This window comes from Hyla sarda, chromosome 4, assembly GCF_029499605.1.
Source record: "Hyla sarda isolate aHylSar1 chromosome 4, aHylSar1.hap1, whole genome shotgun sequence".
Classification (NCBI taxonomy): domain Eukaryota; kingdom Metazoa; phylum Chordata; class Amphibia; order Anura; family Hylidae; genus Hyla; species Hyla sarda.
In genome coordinates, this window is record NC_079192.1 from 267,214,148 (window position 1) to 267,228,173 (window position 14,026).

Below are 14,026 nucleotides of genomic sequence, written 5' to 3' on the forward strand. Positions count from 1 at the left end.
AGCAAGGTCGGACGTAGCAGAAGGTCGGGGCAGGCAGCAAGGATCGTAGTCAGGGGCAACGGCAGAAGGTCTGGAAACACTGGCAAGGGACACACAAGGAACGCTTTCACTGGCACTAAGGCAACAAGATCCGGCAAGGGAGTGCAAGGGAAGTGAGGTAATATAGGGAAGTGCACAGGTGATAACCCTAATTGGAACCACTGCGCCAATCAGCGGCGCAGTGGCCCTTTAAATCGCAGAGACCCGGCGCGCGCGCGCCCTAGGGAGCGGGGCCGCGCGCGCCGGGACAGAACAGACGGGGAGCGAGTCAGGTAGGGGAGCCGGGGTGCGCATCGCGAGCGGGCGCTACCCGCATCGCGAATCGCATCCCGGCTGGCAGCAGGATCGCAGCGCCCCGGGTCAGAGGACGTGACCGGAGCGCTGCAGCGGAGGGGGAGAAGCGAGCGCTCCGGGGAGGAGCGGGAACCCGGAGCGCTCGGCGTAACAGTACCCCCCCCCTTGGGTCTCCCCCTCTTCTTGGAGCCTGAGAACCTGAGGAGCAGACTTTTGTCAAGGATGTTGTCCTCAGGTTCCCAGGATCTCTCTTCAGGACCACAACCCTCCCAGTCCACCAAAAAAAAATTTTTCCCTCTGACCTTTTTGGCAGCCAAAATCTCCTTGACCGAGAAGACGTCCGAGGAGCCGGAAACAGGAGTGGGAGGAACAGATTTGGGAGAAAAACGGTTGAGGATGAGTGGTTTGAGAAGAGAGACGTGAAAGGCATTAGGGATACGAAGAGAAGGAGGAAGAAGAAGTTTATAAGAGACAGGATTAATTTGACACAAAATTTTGAAAGGACCAAGATAGCGTGGTCCCAACTTGTAGCTAGGGACACGGAAGCGGACATATTTAGCGGAGAGCCATACCTTGTCTCCAGGGGAAAAAACGGGGGGAGCTCTTCTTTTCTTATCTGCGAATCTCTTCATGCGTGAAGAAGCCTGTAAGAGAGAATTTTGGGTCTCTCTCCATATAATGGAAAGGTCACGAGAAATTTCATCCACAGCGGGCAGACCAGAGGGCAAGGGGGTAGGGAGGGGGGGAAGAGGGTGACGGCCGTACACCACGAAAAATGGGGATTTGGAGGAAGATTCAGAGACCCTGAAGTTATACGAGAATTCGGCCCATGGAAGGAGATCTGCCCAGTCATCCTGGCGGGAGGAAACAAAATGTCGCAAATAATCACCCAGGATCTGGTTAATTCTTTCTACTTGTCCATTGGACTGGGGATGATATGCAGAGGAAAAATTTAATTTAATCTTGAGTTGTTTACAGAGAGCTCTCCAGAATTTAGACACGAATTGGACCCCTCTATCCGAAACAATCTGCGTAGGCAACCCGTGAAGACGAAAAATGTGTACAAAAAATTGTTTAGCCAACTGAGGCGCAGAAGGAAGACCAGGAAGAGGGATGAAATGTGCCATTTTGGAGAATCGATCAACGACCACCCAAATAACGGTGTTGCCACGGGAAGGGGGTAAATCAGTAATAAAATCCATACCAATCAGAGACCAAGGCTGTTCGGGGACAGGCAGAGGATGAAGAAAACCAGCGGGCTTCTGGCGAGGAGTCTTATCCCGGGCACAGATAGTGCAGGCTCGCACAAAGTCCCCAACATCCGTCTCCAGAGTCGGCCACCAATAGAAGCGGGAGATGAGTTGCACAGATTTCTTGATGCCCGCATGACCTGCGAGATGGGAGGAGTGACCCCATTTGAGGATTCCGAGGCGTTGGCGTGGAGAAACAAAGGTCTTTCCTGGAGGAGTCTGCCTGATGGAGGCAGGAGAAGTGGAGATCAGGCAGTCAGGTGGAATGATGTGTTGCGGAGGGAGATCAACTTCTGAGGCATCCGAGGAACGAGAGAGAGCATCGGCCCTAATGTTCTTATCGGCAGGACGAAAGTGAATCTCAAAATTAAATCGGGCAAAGAACAGAGACCACCGGGCCTGGCGAGGATTCAGCCGTTGGGCCGACTGGAGGTAGGAGAGGTTCTTGTGGTCGGTGTAGATAATAACAGGAAATCTTGATCCCTCCAGCAGATGCCTCCATTCCTCAAGTGCTAATTTAATGGCTAGAAGCTCTCGATCCCCGATGGAGTAGTTCCTCTCCGCTGGAGAGAAGGTCCTAGAGAAAAAACCACAAGTGACAGCATGCCCGGAAGAATTTTTTTGTAGAAGAACAGCTCCAGCTCCTACTGAGGAGGCATCAACCTCCAATAGGAAGGGTTTGGAAGGGTCAGGTCTGGAGAGCACGGGAGCCGAAGAAAAGGCAGCCTTGAGTCGTTTAAAGGAGTCCTGTGCTTGAGGAGGCCAAGACTTGGGATCAGCATTTTTCTTGGTTAAAGCCACGATAGGAGCCACAATGGTAGAAAAATGTGGAATAAATTGCCTGTAATAATTGGCGAACCCCAAAAAGCGTTGGATAGCACGGAGTCCGGAGGGGCGTGGCCAATTTAAGACGGCAGAGAGTTTGTCGGGATCCATCTGTAGTCCCTGGCCAGAGACCAAATATCCTAGAAAAGGAAGAGATTGGCATTCAAACAGACATTTCTCAATTTTGGCATAGAGTTGGTTGTCACGAAGTCTCTGAAGAACCATACGGACATGCTGGCGGTGTTCTTCTAGATTGGCAGAAAAAATTAGGATATCGTCCAGATATACCACAACACAGGAGTATAACAGATCACGAAAAATTTCATTGACAAAGTCTTGGAAGACGGCAGGGGCATTGCACAGTCCAAAGGGCATGACCAGATACTCAAAGTGTCCATCTCTGGTGTTAAATGCCGTTTTCCACTCGTCCCCCTCTCTGATGCGGATGAGGTTATAGGCGCCTCTTAAGTCCAATTTGGTGAAGATGTGGGCACCTTGGAGGCGATCAAAGAGTTCAGAGATGAGGGGTAAGGGGTAGCGGTTCTTAACCGTGATTTTATTAAGACCGCGGTAGTCAATGCAAGGACGTAGGGAGCCATCTTTTTTGGACACAAAGAAAAATCCGGCTCCGGCAGGAGAGGAGGATTTACGGATAAAGCCCTTTTTTAGATTCTCCTGGACGTATTCGGACATGGCAAGAGTCTCTGGGGCAGAGAGAGGATAAATTCTGCCCCGGGGTGGAGTAGTACCCGGGAGGAGGTCGATAGGGCAATCATAAGGCCTGTGAGGAGGTAGAGTCTCAGCTTGTTTTTTGCAGAAAACATCCGCGAAGTCCATATAGGCCTTAGGGAGACCGGTTACTGGAGGAACCACAGAGTTACGGCAAGGGTTATTGGGAACCGGTTTTAGACAGTTCTTAGAACAAGAGGACCCCCAACTCTTGATCTCCCCAGTGGACCAATCCAGGGTTGGGGAATGAAGTTGAAGCCAGGGAAGTCCAAGGAGAATCTCCGAGGTGCAATTGGGGAGGACCAAAAGTTCAATCCTCTCATGATGAGATCCGATGCTCATAAGAAGGGGCTCCGTGCGGAAACGTATGGCACAGTCCAATCTTTCATTATTTACACAATTGATGTAGAGGGGTCTGGCGAGACTGGTCACTGGGATGTTGAACCTGTTGACGAGAGAGGCCAAAATAAAATTTCCTGCAGATCCAGAGTCCAAGAAGGCCACTGTAGAGAAGGAGAAGGCAGAGGCAGACATCCGCACAGGCACAGTAAGACGTGGAGAAGCAGAGTAGACATCAAGGACTGTCTCACCTTTGTGCGGAGTCAGCGTACGTCTTTCCAGGCGGGGAGGACGGATAGGACAATCCCTCAGGAAGTGTTCGGTACTAGCACAGTACAGGCAGAGGTTCTCCATACGGCGTCGTGTCCTCTCTTGAGGTGTCAGGCGAGACCGGTCGACCTGCATAGCCTCCACGGCGGGAGGCACAGGAACAGATTGCAGGGTACCAGAGGAGAGAGGAGCCGAGGAGACGAAACGCCTCGTGCGAACAGAGTCCATATCTTGACGGAGTTCCTGACGCCTTTCAGAAAAACGCATGTCAATGCGAGTGGCTAGGTGAATAAGTTCATGTAGATTAGCAGGAATTTCTCGTGCGGCCAGAACATCTTTAATGTTGCTGGATAGGCCTTTTTTGAAGGTCGCGCAGAGGGCCTCATTATTCCAGGACAATTCTGAAGCAAGTGTACGGAATTGTACGGCATACTCGCCAACGGAAGAATTACCCTGGACCAGGTTCAACAGGGCAGTCTCAGCAGAAGAGGCTCGGGCAGGTTCCTCAAAGACACTTCGGATTTCCGAGAAGAAGGAGTGTACAGAGGCAGTGACGGGGTCATTGCGGTCCCAGAGCGGTGTGGCCCATGACAGGGCTTTTCCGGACAGAAGACTGACTACGAAAGCCACCTTAGACCTTTCAGTGGGAAACAGGTCCGACATCATCTCCAGATGCAGGGAACATTGGGAAAGGAAGCCACGGCAAAACTTAGAGTCCCCATCAAATTTATCCGGCAAGGATAAGCGTATCCCAGGAGCGGCCACTCGCTGCGGAGGAGGTGCAGGAGCTGGCGGAGGAGATGACTGCTGAAGCTGTGGTAGCAACTGTTGAAGCATAACGGTCAGTTGAGACAGCTGTTGGCCTTGTTGCGCAATCTGTTGTGACTGCTGGGCGACCACCGTGGTGAGGTCAGCGACAACTGGCAGAGGAACTTCAGCGGGATCCATGGCCGGATCTACTGTCACGATGCCGGCTGGCAGGTAGTGGACCCTCTGTGCCAGAGAGGGATTGGCGTGGACCGTGCTAGTGGACCGGTTCTAAGCCACTACTGGTTTTCACCAGAGCCCGCCGCAAAGCGGGATGGTCTTGCTGCGGCGGTAGTGACCAGGTCGTATCCACTAGCAACGGCTCACCTCTCTGGCTGCTGAAGATAGGCGCGGTACAAGGGAGTAGGCAGAAGCAAGGTCGGACGTAGCAGAAGGTCGGGGCAGGCAGCAAGGATCGTAGTCAGGGGCAACGGCAGAAGGTCTGGAAACACTGGCAAGGGACACACAAGGAACGCTTTCACTGGCACTAAGGCAACAAGATCCGGCAAGGGAGTGCAAGGGAAGTGAGGTAATATAGGGAAGTGCACAGGTGATAACCCTAATTGGAACCACTGCGCCAATCAGCGGCGCAGTGGCCCTTTAAATCGCAGAGACCCGGCGCGCGCGCGCCCTAGGGAGCGGGGCCGCGCGCGCCGGGACAGAACAGACGGGGAGCGAGTCAGGTAGGGGAGCCGGGGTGCGCATCGCGAGCGGGCGCTACCCGCATCGCGAATCGCATCCCGGCTGGCAGCAGGATCGCAGCGCCCCGGGTCAGAGGACGTGACCGGAGCGCTGCAGCGGAGGGGGAGAAGCGAGCGCTCCGGGGAGGAGCGGGAACCCGGAGCGCTCGGCGTAACAATTCCTGAGGCTTTTTTGCACACAAACTTCCATTCCAGGCTGGTAAATTTCCTTTGTCAAAAACTGATAACATAAGAGTCTCTGTAATATTGTCCATTTATGCTCTGATCAACCGAGAACAGGCTTAATAATGACTATGACCAATACACATAACTTTACTTTAAGGACCTTTGACTATGCATTTGATGACTTGACTATGCAGTGGATTAAACACAACTTGACATTTGAACTATGCATGTAACATAATACTCATGACTAGACTTAATACTTTATACTAGACATTTGCGGATTGGGTTGCCTGAGGCTTTCTGCCCAATGCCTTGGCTACTGGGGCCCCTTGGCATTTAAAACACTTCTCCCCACAACACTATATTAAGTTTATTCTTGACACTTTTATGCTAGACAACTGATATAGATAACATTTTGACATTTCTGTTACCTCACATTGACTACGTGCATTATTTTAGTATCAGGAACACCTTCTGGCCAGGAAAGTATCTTGTGCACGAATGTAAGAATACATATTACATTAGACATATGACATCAAGTAGAATGTGTAATTTTTGAGTGCTACAGTAGTACTGTATGTGACTTGTGGTGTACATTACTTATGTCTACTTTTCATGTATACTCTAGTGTATTACTGTTTATATCTTGCTGTTATCTGCCCTTGCGTGGACCGTTGGGACCTATACAGCGCCATTTCTTGGGACTCAGGAAAAGCAACCTCTTCAGGAGCTCTTGACTCAGCTGGACTTACGACAGGTTCCCACCTTTCAGCAGCCGAAGTAGGTTGTAACTCTGGACTGGCAGGACTTGGACCTGGGGGTTCGGACATGGGTGAAGCAGGTGGTCTGGAGACTGGAGTATGTTCTTGCGCCAACGGTGACAGAACTTGAGCCGCTGTGGTGACTAGAGTTGGTTGCACAGGCCCACAAGTTGGTATGAAACCGAAGATTGCAGCTCGGCCAGAAGGGAACATGGGAACATGGATGGGTGAATTCCCTCTCCGGGCACATACTCCCTCGCAGGTTTGACTGGTGGTGAGGGAGGTATGGGAAGCATAGGCAAATCCTCCTTGTGACAGAACTTGATTTGACTGTGATGAACGACTTGCGGTTCATACCCTAACTGCTGGATTGCATACACATCTGAATCGGGATAGGGTACTGCGGTCACCATATAAGGCTCCGTTTCCCAGATGGAGTCCAGTTTATGAGTTCTCTGGAACTTCCGCAGTCAAACCTTGTCACCTATCTGGAGAAGTTTGGCAGAGGCATGACGGTTGTAATCTTGCTGTTGCCTTTGTTGAGCCTCCCCCATCTTTCTGTTGACAATCTCTCTTGCTTCCTGGATCCTTTTTTGGTGGTCGGAGACCCACTCCACAGAAGCTTGCGGAGAGATATTGAATGGAGCTTGGAGTCTAAACATGCAATCTTTTGGCAGCTGGCCATGTCGGCCCATCATCAAATAGAACGGGGTGTATCCAGTGGAACAGTGCACTGTGTCTCCAATAGTTCGAGCAACAACCGGGGCCACTCTTCGTGTCTGGACACAGATGCTGCTCGCAGCATGTGAATGAAGACTTGATTGATTCTCTCACAGAGCCCGTTCCCTTTAGGGTGATAAGCAGTTGTCCTGAGTTTCTTGCAGGCATGAAATTGACACAACTCTTGGAAGTGTTGGGCCTCAAAGGCTGTTCCTTAGTCAGTGAGGACAGACTCTGGACATCCGAGGATTTGTACCCAATGGGAGTAGAACATCTTTGCTGTTGTTTTGGCTGTAAGATCTTTGACTGGTACTTGGAGTAATGATCCACCATGGTGAGAGCATAAGAGTACACAGGGCGGGTAGGAGATAACTTGACATGGTCACTCTGGATGGAATGGAGAGGTGCTCTGGCGTCCTTGTGCTCGTTCTTGGGGACGTTGCAGATGGCGCACTCACTGCACCATTTCTCAATGTCGCTCCGCATGCCAATCCAGTAAAACCGTTGCCTGACAGTAGCTTACGTCTTGTGGACTCTAAAGTGTCCCAACTGATCATGGTAGTCAGAGGACCATTGCTGCATCCCTTCAGGGAAACCAGGATCTGATGAAGTCGTTCACCTGAAACCGGATCCAAAGAGTTTCGGTACAACAGTCCCTTGTGTACGAACAGTCGATTCCTTTGTTGCCACAGACGCTTCAACTTGTAGTCGCTCTGGGCCCGGCGTACACGGGTTGGTACCTTTTTCAACAGAAGGTAGTCCAACAGATCCCCCATGACTTATGTTTCATCCAGCAGAGTCTACCAGGTATATAGGTATTCCTGGACCTTCTCGGACCTGGGTCCATCCTTTTCAAGGGTGGTTGCAGTATTCTGACTCAAGAATTTCTGGTAGAATGGGGCATCTCCACGTCTTCCCACTTGTCTTCAATAGTTGGTTCCTCACTGGGAGTCATTCGAGATAGTACGTCGGTGTTGACATTGACTTGCCACTTCTGTACTTGATAGTGAAGTTGTAATTTGCCAACCTTTGAAGCCCAACGCAGTTTAATGGCACCCAGTTTGGCCGTGTTCAGGTGGGCTGACGGATTATTATCCGTATAGACAGTGAATGGTGTGGCAACCAAGTAATCTTTGAACTTCTCAGTCACAGCCCATACAAGGGCAAGGAGTTCCAGCTTGAAGGAACTGTAATTGGCATCGTTCTTCTCTGCTCCTCGCAGATTACGACTGGCTTAGGCTATCACTCGCTCTTGTCTCTCCTGGACTTGGGATAGGACTGTCTCTAAACCCTCAAAGCTGGCATCAGTGTACAGCCGGGATGGTTGAGTGTAGTCTGGATACGCCAGGATGGATGGTTCTATTAACAGGTGCTTCAGGGCTTTGAATGCTGTCTCTTGCTCCTTCGAAGTGGGGAATGAAGCAGCGCTAATAGCCAGCAAATCCCAGAAAGCTCCGGACATCTTTCAATGTGTGTGGGGTAGGCCAGTTCTTGACAATTTCCACCTTCTCGGGATTAGGCTGGACTCCCTCGTCGCTGACCACATGACTTAGGTAGTGTACCTGAGGTTTAAGCAGATGGCACTTGAACGGCTTGATCTTCAATCTATGTTTGATTAAAACTTGGAAGATGTTCGCCAGATGACCAAGGTGCTCCTGGTAGGACTTGGAGTACACAATGACATCGTCGAGGTACAATAGGACACTCTGGAAGTTTAGATGGCCCAAGCATCACTACATCAGCCGCTGGAAAGTAGTAGGGGCATTTCACAGCCCAAACGGCATACTCTTGAACTCAAACAACCCTATGGGTGTCACAAAGGCTGTCTTCTCTTGGTCTTCCACAGTCATAGGCACTTACCAATACCCACTGGTTAAGTCCTAGGTGGAGAAGTAAGGGTGGTGAGTGACTCCAATCCAAGGGCGGTGAGTGACTCTTCGATTCTTGGAAGGGGATAAGCGTCCTTATGTGTGACATCGTTCAGCTTCCTGTAGTCGACACAGAAATTAATGGTCCCATCCTTCTTTTTGACTAAGACAAGGAGTGACATCTGCATCCTTCATGTCGGCCAGCATCTTCTTGACAGTTTGGTACATGCCTGGCGCGACCGGGCGGTGTCTCTCTTTAATAGGTGGGCTGTTGCCCTGTCAGAATCCGATGCTGTATCATGGACATACGTCCAAAGTCTGTAGGATGCTTACTGAAAGTTTCTTGGTACCTTTTGGCGACATTGATGGCTTCCTTAACTTGATCCCTCGAAGTAGTTTCATCTCCCACTTGAAGTTGTGCTCACCAGGGCTCAGGGGGACTTTAAGTAGAACCAGGAGTCATTTGGGCTGTCCGCTGCTGAGCCACCTTGCGTTTTGATAGGATGTCACTTGACTCTAGAAGATACAACTGGGCGACCGGAGTGTATTTCGGTAAGATGGTAGCCTCACTGGACAAATTGACTAGTCGGACTGGAACTCTCCTGTTGGTAACTGTGACCAGACTTCTTGCTGCTCGAACTAGAGGATGATCTTCTAACTGTGTAGGCTCTAGCAGAGCTTGGTAGTCCTGGTTTCTCACTCCAGGATGTGCACGGCACCAGAGGACTGTCTCTGTGTTGGGTTGCAAGGTTACCGACCTGTTATCTTGAATCCGTACTTTGCAAACTTCCCCTTGCCGGTTGGCAAACTTCTGCTCCGCTTGGAGTACCTTTAAGTGGTGCTGCGCAGCCCGCTGGCCTGAGAGGGACAGGTAGGGGAGAGAGGCACGCAAGGAATCTACAATGTCAGTGAAACAGTGTTTCATGATATTCATCCCCAAAATGAATTCTGAAGACCCCTTATGAGACACATCAGTTACAATCACTCCCTGTCCCCTGAGTACATGTTTCCCCAACTGAATGGTGTGCTCCCAACATTCATGTCTGGGTATTGGTTTGCCATTACCTGCCACTACCCTGAAATCAACATTGTCAGGTTCACACAACAAATTAGCATTCCAGAACTTGTAAAAAAAAACATCTTTGGTTATAGTAGACACTTGTGACCCTGTATCTATTAACGCCTCCAACTGGATACCTTCTACAATGACTTTTACATAGGTGCAGGGGGCAACATAAAGAAATAGTCCTGACAGGGCGTTCTGGAGTTGTGACTGCTGGCTGTTTTCCTAGGGACCGGTCTTTGACCCAGGGGGAATTCCGTTTAAACCCCAGCAGTGCATTATCCAGTGTCCAGACTTGTTACAGTGAGTACAGAAGGGTCTATTACTCCCAGGATACCTAGCCGGTGAAGGAGCAGAGTAACTGGGATTACATGGGGAGTAGAGGGGGTTTCTCTAGGCAAGGATTGCTCACGGGAGAGTGGAGCAGGCCGGGTGGAGAGCTCCCCGATACCCTTAGTCAATTGTGCACGGTCTTGTTTACTGCTTTGTAAGTCTGAATCCATAGTCACTGACATGGTTGCTTGGACTGCAGTCGGGACAATTGAACAGGGCAGTATAGGCTTGACCGTCACCCATCACCCCTGAGGGCTCCTGAGCAGGTGTAAGGGGAGGACAAACATCTTTAGGCTCAGTCCCAGACTCAATTACTAGAATAGCCAGTGTTTTAAAAGTGGGGAAGGACAGACTGGGGTTCTGAACTGCTAGCATTCTCAACTGGGCTTTATCCCACTTATTATGAGCCTCATCAATAAACCTGTCCATTAACACCTTGTTGCCCTGCTCGGGCGTGATACCATCTATTTTTTGAACAGTCTCTAGGGCATTCTGTAGGGCTACTGCATAAGCTCTTAGAGTCTCACTTGGGTTTTGTCGCCTCTCATACAACCGGAGACATACCTCTGACAGAGAATGTGACTCAAATACTTGGCACAACCCTTCAAAGATCTTCTCTAAAGTCACCTTCTCAGAGGCAGGCAAGGTGCAGACTTCCTCAAGTGCTGCTCCTTGTAGTTGTCCCATGAGCAGCTGCACCTATTGATTAGGAGGGAGAGAGTAAAAGACAAACAAACTCTGGATCTTTTCCTTGAACTCTCTCAAGGTGAAGGGGTCTCCGTTGTACATAGGGAGGACAGGGCTCCCCATGAATATCGGTGCAGACACTGCAACATCAGGAATGGTAATGTTAAAGTTGACTGTAGGTAGGGATGGCAATTTCCTCCTGGCTGTTGAGGCAGGTGATAACCTCACTGCTGGAGATGGAGGGGCATTGTTGCCTGATAGATCTGGAGAGCCCGGTGCTAACATGTTATCAATCTCTTTGAGGGCACTGTCACTTTAAGAAGATTTGGGTGTGTCATTGCTTTAAGAGGATTTGAGTGCGCCGTCACTTGGGTGCGCTGTCTCTTTAAAATGTCTGGCAATAGACTGTAGCGAGTACCTGCAGACTTTGTTGGGCATAGAGGGGTTAATGTTAGCTGCCACTGGTGCAGAGACTTTTTGCGGCAAATCGTTGGTTTATGTAGAGTCTGCATTGCAGCAGTTACTTGCCAGTATTTTGTAAAGCCGGACGCAGCTGCCAGAACCTTCACTATGGCTGCGCCCAGGGAACTTCCTGTTTGGTCCAGTTGATAAATTCTTCCCCTGTACAACACAGGGTGGATTCTTAGATCCGGCTCACATACTGAAGAAGTGTCACAGCTGGGGACTGGGCGGAGCTGCAACCGCTCTCGCGCTTGAGAAACACAGGACTCTGTTTAACTCCTTCAGGTATGGACTTTACACACTTAGCAATAATGATTAACAGTCTTTCGTTCACCTTCCCCACTACTTTTTCCACGCCACAGCAAAAACAGACTTTAGTAATAAAGTCCCGTACACTGCATGCGATTCTTTCTTAGACACAGTTCAGACTGGGGGGGAAGGACTTGCGGCAACTTGCATATGGCACACACCTGTATACCGTTAATGGGTGGCCTGACTTGACTTGGTGGTTAAGTGGTTAAGGCACACACCCATACATCCTGTTTGTGACGCCAAGATTGTGGTGACCCATGGTGCATGGCGGGACCACGGGGTTAGCTGTGTAGGTGGAGGGGCAAGATGGTGTTCACCCCTAATGTTCGTGACGCTGGGTGGTTTTTGGGTACTGGAACCACACAAACGGTATCGCAGCTATTCCAATGGCTAGGTAGTGAAAGGAGAGTCCACAACCAGTTATGGTTTAACGGAGGCTTTACTAAATTTAGATAGATAGTATTAACTTCACAGCTAGGCCAGATTCCCAGAGAGGTGGCCAGGAACACAGAAGGACCTCGCAGCTTGCTGGGACCAATTAGACTGGCAATAGACTTTAGATAATTATCTTGAGGCTTGAGTCCCCTGGTCACTGAGTGAGTCAACCAGAAAGGGCCTGAGGGTAGTACAGAACCATGTTCTGTACTGGGACATTACAATAACCTATACTCTTACTGGGAATATATCACCAACTGGCAAAAAAATCAATTCAACATATGCCTACAATTGTCACCATAAAAGTATATATTCACAAATTAATCCAAAATTCCTTTATTAATCACAAAGTTATGTACAAATACGACAAAAAATGCAAAATGACAACACAAAATGAATCCAGTATCCCATAAAAAAACATGTACCCCAAAATATAGATAGAAATTCCCCAGGTCAACAATCAGATGTAAATAATCAGTAACGTGCCAAAATTAAACTCATAAACCCCTATAAAGGCAATCAATGGTAACATGGGACATGGTAACACCTCCTTTAACAGAAATTTGCCAAATTTGAGAACAACTTTTTTTGTGAATATTATTGGTTTTATCAGAAAAAATCTTTAAAATCTTTAATCATTGATGCATTGTTTTCTCATTTCTGTCTTTGCGAGATAGCACAAGCCACAAGGAGGAGTTGTGTCACAGTCAGCCTTTGGAGTGTATTGCTGAGGTGGTGGAGGGGGAGGCAGTGGCCAAGTTTAGCACTAGTGGGACTGGTGGTGGTAGGCTTGGTGGGGATAATGTAGGGCATCATGGTGGATGTGCTGAGTGGGAACAAGGAGGCCATGATCACACATCAGAGGTTTTTACTGAGAGGAGAGGTAAGCAGGATAAAGATGAGTTAAGAGAGGAGGATGTCAGCAGGCCTTTTGGTCTAAGCAGCTCAGGAGCAAGTGACAGTGACAATGATGCTGGATCTGAAGGCCTGAGAATACAGCGTTCTGGAACAGGGGCACAGTCGAGTGGTGATGTACCTAGCTATTTACAGTATCCTGTGGTGTGGAAACTGTTACCAGTTGCCGGAAAGCATGCACAGTGCTGTATCTGCAGAGAGAAAGTAAGACACAGGCCTCTACTTCAGCACATGGAGAGGCATCACAAATCCTGGCTAGAAGTATACCTAGTCCACCAATGCCTGTTGTCTGGTGGCTACAGCTAACTGTATCTCACCACTGCCTGCTGTCCGCTGGCTACAGTAAACATTAGTCCCCACTGTGCAAAAATTATGTGGATAGGCCGCTCTATGCAGTTGTCTGTGTGCAGCACAGTGCAAAATATGACAAACCTCAATTTAACTCCTGCTATCCGCTGTCTACTACAAGTCCTTGTTATCTACCATCACCATTGCTGATGCTACTTCCAACCAGGTCTGGGCAGCCTGGCTGGCAATGAAAAAAAAAAAAAAGGTTCTTACCTTACTGCTGTACACGGGCTACTACAACCTACAATAGTAAACCACTACACCATCACCCTTGCTGGTGCAACCTCTGCCTGGCTGGCAAAATTCAAATAAAAAACAATTTTTCTTAACCTCCTGCTGTACGCAGGCTACTATATTTCTCCAGTTAACCACTATGCCATGATGGTTGCTGGTGCAAATTTGTGTCTATTGCCTGCATAATGTTTGTTTGCAGTCTCTTAAAGGGGTACTCCCCTGGAAAACATATATATATATATATATATTATTTTTTTTATTTATTTATTTATTAATTTTTTTAATCAACTGGTGCCAGGAAGTTAAAAAGATTTGTATATTACTTCTATTTTAAAATCTTAATCCTTTCAGTACTTATCAGCTGCTATATGCCCCACAGGAATGTCAAATTCTTTTTGAATTACCTTTCTGTCTGATCACAGTGCTCTCTACTGACACCTCTGTCCATTTTAGGAACTGTCTGGCTATG

General features: G+C 49.0%; 1 protein-coding gene across 1 annotated transcript in view; it reads right to left on the reverse strand.

Annotated features, from left to right (window-relative positions):
* TPH2 (tryptophan hydroxylase 2) overlaps window positions 1-14,026 on the reverse strand; it is a 379,719-nt gene that overhangs the window by 326,569 nt on the left and 39,124 nt on the right. The gene's annotated exons all lie outside the window — the stretch shown is intronic.